The sequence below is a fragment of the Amblyomma maculatum genome, chromosome 4 (genome assembly GCF_055883805.1).
Source record: "Amblyomma maculatum isolate TAMU_Amacu chromosome 4, ASM5588380v1, whole genome shotgun sequence".
Classification (NCBI taxonomy): domain Eukaryota; kingdom Metazoa; phylum Arthropoda; class Arachnida; order Ixodida; family Ixodidae; genus Amblyomma; species Amblyomma maculatum.
Genome location: NC_139347.1, coordinates 114,694,435 through 114,699,107, shown reverse-complemented (window position 1 = coordinate 114,699,107; position 4,673 = coordinate 114,694,435). Strand labels below are relative to the sequence as shown.

At 48.9% G+C, this 4,673-nt stretch overlaps 1 pseudogene; it reads left to right on the top strand.

Annotated features, from left to right (window-relative positions):
- The first annotated feature begins 879 nt into the window (after positions 1–879).
- LOC146192170 (uncharacterized) lies at positions 880–3,821 on the top strand (annotated as a pseudogene).
- The last annotated feature ends 852 nt before the right edge of the window (positions 3,822–4,673 follow it).

The window sequence follows — 4,673 nt, the reverse complement described above, 5'->3', positions numbered from 1 at the left end:
GATACCTTTCTCCGCACAGTTATGCAAGTAAGGCTGGGTAGATTTCTCCCTAGATAGCTCGTTTCGATTGTTGAGAATATGTGCGGAGGTATGACTGGGTACCTGCGTGAAGTAGTTTTGTCGTACAGGCTTTTGAATGTACGTTTTCCCAGCAGTACCTGTCCACTGTTACAAGGAAAAAACTCTATAGGGACCTTGTAGACGACATGTTGCCTGTACCTTTGTACCGTTCCATACATCGCACATGCCCCGGACAGGACGTCCTAAAAAGAGTGAAGAAAATGCCTATACTACCATTAGTCAAATCGTTCTTTTTCAAGCTTCATACCAACACCCTCCCAGTTAAGAAGTGGCTTCAAGATAAAGGATTCTTCATTCCCTGGAACACCGACTGCCTTTTATGCAAGAAACTGGAAACAATAGAACACGTATTCCTAGACTGCTGGGACCTGATCCTTTTTTGGGATGTCATTCAAAGATCTTTAAAAAAACAGTAACCCCTGGATCCATACGGCATCCGTTTCTTGCCTGTGAATAACTCAGAGGAAATACCGTATGACGTGATTATGCTCCTGGGCCTCCTTGCTGTGTGGAAAACTCGAATGCAGCTTGAACACGTGGAATTGGTTGTTCGCCCGGTTCGCGAACACTTCATTGAGGGCGTTGTGCGCTTGAGAAATGTGTACAATGCACTGCCTGATCCACCACAATGGGTATCTGCACTTGAAGAACTGATGTCACTCAAAACATTTTAAAGTCGTGTTAGCCAAAGTGTGGCCAGCATGTTTTATTTCTTGTAACCTCTTGATATGAACGTCTGAATCGGCAATAAAGAAAAAAAAAGAGGCTCGTTGGTCGGATTCCACTTCCGGCCACCGAGCGTGACGGACGTGTTATGACGAGCTCCGTTGGAGCGGCTACAGCGGCCATGTCGAGCCGCGGTGACAGGGTTTTCGCATCGAGTGAAGAATACCAGGTCGTATTGCCTAGTTTGCCTACAGGACGATTCGTTCTAAACACTGTTTTCTTGCACGGAGACATCAGGGTTCGCCCACACCGGGTGGAAGATTTCCGGGATGCGCTCGCTCCCCTATCGCTCCTGCCGGAAGTTATCGCCCTCGGGGCGTACCGCATGAGCCACGTTTGGGCCGTAACCTTTAAGGACGACGTGGGCGTAAAGAAGATTGTGCAAATGGGTGAGCTGAAAGTGAAAGCTGCTCGATGCCTCGTGATTGACCCGGCGAACCGAGACATCCGAATGAAGCTACATTGGCTGCTGCCCAGCGTACCGGACGAGGACGTGCGGCTCGCTTTCGCGCCGTTCGGCAAAGTTACCGACATATCTAAGGAGCGGTGGCGCGTACAGGGTGTGGCGGATAAGGGTTCGACCACGAGGCTGGTGACGCTGAAGTTGAATGCCGGCGTGAAGCTGGACGACCTGCCCCACCAGATGAACGTCGCTGGAGAGCTGGCCCTTGTGGTCGTTGCGGGCAGGGCTCCCCTCTGTCTGCGGTGTCGAGGCACGGGCCACATTCGGCGCGACTGCCGCATTCCACGGTGCGGTTCCTGCCGTCGCTTTGGACATGACGAGAACCAGTGTTCTCGGACGTACGCCAGCGTCGCCTGGCCCGTGAGCAGCGGAGACGCTGCCGAACTGCTCATGGAGCCGACGTGGAGGAAGCATCGAGAGCGGCTACTGTATCGTCGCTGCAAGAGACCGCGGTGGGCGCCCCACAGACAGAACAACTGGAGTGTCAACCTGTCGCAGGCGCAACGCCCGAGAAGTTTTCCCCAGAGTCTGCATCGGCCGTCGCCGTCGTGCCGAATGGTGCGGCTGTGACATTATCTGACTCTGTGGTTAGCGACACCCAGCCCATGGACTCTCTCGGTACAGCGGTCAGCCAAACGGTCGGAAAACGGCCGCACGAGCAACTTGCTCCGAATGTGCCCCAACTTGGTGCCAGTGGCGGAGACGAGCCGCCGACTAAAACATCAGGTATGAGGCGTTCGACCTTGAAGCCGCGTCCGAACATTCCTGTAGAATCACGGCAGGCGGGTAAACCGCCTCCGTAGTTTTGTGTAGTTCATGCCATACAGAGGTGGCATGGGGTTCCGGGGTTTGTAGTTTATGTAGACACCATGAGATAGGGTCCTTTCCTTTCTTCGACATGGCAATCAACCTCCCTGAAGCGCTACGTGTAGCTACAATAAACGTACGGGGCCTCGGAGCAAGAAGGCGACAGTGCCAGCTTAACCGCCTTTTCATTGAGAACGATCTGCACGTAGTAGCTGTTCAAGAAACCAAAATTGATAGCCAAGAAGCGACAGATCGAATGGTGTCCGCTTTCAGACTGCATTTCGACGTTTTTGTTTGTCATTCAGTTGGTTCCTCTGGTGGCTGTGCCCTTTTCATACGTAACAATGTTGGTATAAATGTGCAGTCGCTGTTTTCGTGTCAAAGTGGCCGGCTCCTGATTGTTGATTTTTCACATTACGATGTAAACTTCAGAGTTATGTGTGTGTATGCACCTAATATAGCTTCCGAGAGAATAATGTTTCTTGAACGTTTCCAGACGTACCTAGATTGTGAAAAGGTAATAGTTTTGTTGGGGAATTTCAACTGTGTTTGTCGCGCTGAAGACCGTGTAAAATGCTTGACAGTGAAGGATAAGAGTGCGGAGATCCTGAATTCAGTTATTCACGGTCACAACTTGGAAGATGTTGGAAGTGTGTTTGCAAATGCTACTCAGCTGCAATTCACTCATTTTCAAGGCAGTAGCCACGCACGACTTGATCGGTTGTATGTATCGCTTGAATTAGTGCCGCTGTGTACATCGTATGAGGTTAGACCAGTTTGCTTTAGTGATCACTGTCTAGTGATTGTAAACTTCGGCAGAAATCAAAGCAAAAACAGCTTTAATTGGGACCTATGGAAACTCAACACGAAATTGTTGGAGGACGAGGGTTATGTTAAGGACGTTGAGGAGGAGCTAAAAAAGTTGCTCGCAGAGCAGCCGATAAGTGTTGCCGTGGGCTGGGAAGAATTTAAACAGGCGGTTAAACTGAAGGCAATTGAAAAAAGTAGTAAACTGCGATTTGAACAGAAACAAAACGAAAAACACCTGTGTGAGCAACTAGAATTCTTTACTGGTATAGAATGCGCTCAACCAGGTACATTTTCCAAAGAACTAAGGAGCATCAAGATACAGTTGGAAAGATTAGATACGGATAAGTACAGAGCGGCGGTTATTCGCGCACGGTCTGAGAAGCTGTGGGCCGCTGAAGCACCTACAAAGCGTGCTTTATCGGACGAAAAGCGATACGCGAGCCGTAAGGAAATACGGAAAATACGAAGTGGGAATGATGCTTCGTCGGACGGCAGTGTTATCAAACATGTAATTGCCGGTCATTTCAAAGACCTACTTGGTCACCCGCGAAAAATGGTAGGGGATTTTGAAGCAGGATTTTTGTCTCTAATGCCCAAGCTTGATGATAAAGAAAAGGAGCGACTAGAAATGCCAATTTGCGTCGAAGAAATAGAGGACGCAATAGACGCTCTGCCAGCTGGTAAAGCACCGGGCCCTGACGGATTCGGGGCGTCCTTTTATAGAATGTTTAAGCCAATGATAGCTCACCTCCTCCTGAAGGTTATCAATGAAGCTTATGAGCAAAACCGTGTTCCACTGTCCTTCAGAACTTCTCATATCACACAGATTCCGAAAACTGAGAAGCCGGAAAAGCGTTTGTTGGTGGGGTCTTATCGCCCGATAAGCCTCACCAACGTTGATTATAAAATATTTATGAAAGTGTTGGCAAGACGACTGCAATGTGTGATAACAAAGCTGATTGGCACGCATCAGACTTGTGGCATAAAGGGACGGAGCATCGCCACGAACATTCACGTAGCGCGAAGCGTACTAGAATGTTGTGACGCACTTGGTGACCGTGTGGCAATGATCCAACTGGATCTCTCAAAAGCATTTGACCGGGTGTCGCATGATGTGCTATTTGCCATATTGGATCACTCCAATGTTGGTAATTTAATAACAGACGGCGTCAGAATGGCGTATGCCAACTGCACAACGCGAATTATAGTGAACGGAGAACTGACCGAAAGCCTGCAAGTTCGGTCGTCAGTTAGGCAGGGCTGTCCCATGTCGCCCCTGTTGTTTGCACTCTACCTTGAGCCTCTTTGCTTGGCTATCCGAAATAATGAGAGCATAACGGCCTTCAGGCTACAGTCAGCGCATGTTAAAATATTGGCCTATGCCGATGATATTGCGGTTTTCTGTTCAGATAAAGATAGCATCTGTGAAGCCACAAATGTAGTCCACAAATATTGTCAGTCTGCGGGGGCGTTAATAAACTGGGAAAAGAGCTATGGCTTCTGGCATAGCAGTTGGGAAGACACGCCAGAATACTACTCTCGACTGCAGTGGTCAACGATTCCTACAATGTATCTAGGTGTACCTCTCCAAGCATACCGGGACCCTGATTCGTATTGGAGAGATGAAACTTTAAATGCAAAAGAAAAGACTGATGCGTGGCAAGGAAGGCAATTATCTGTATTTTCGCGGGCTACCGTGTGCAATTTATTTCTCACTGCAAAAATATGGTATGTCATGAATGTGCTCAGTGCCTCTCGGATCAGCATTCAAAAAATGCACCGTGTT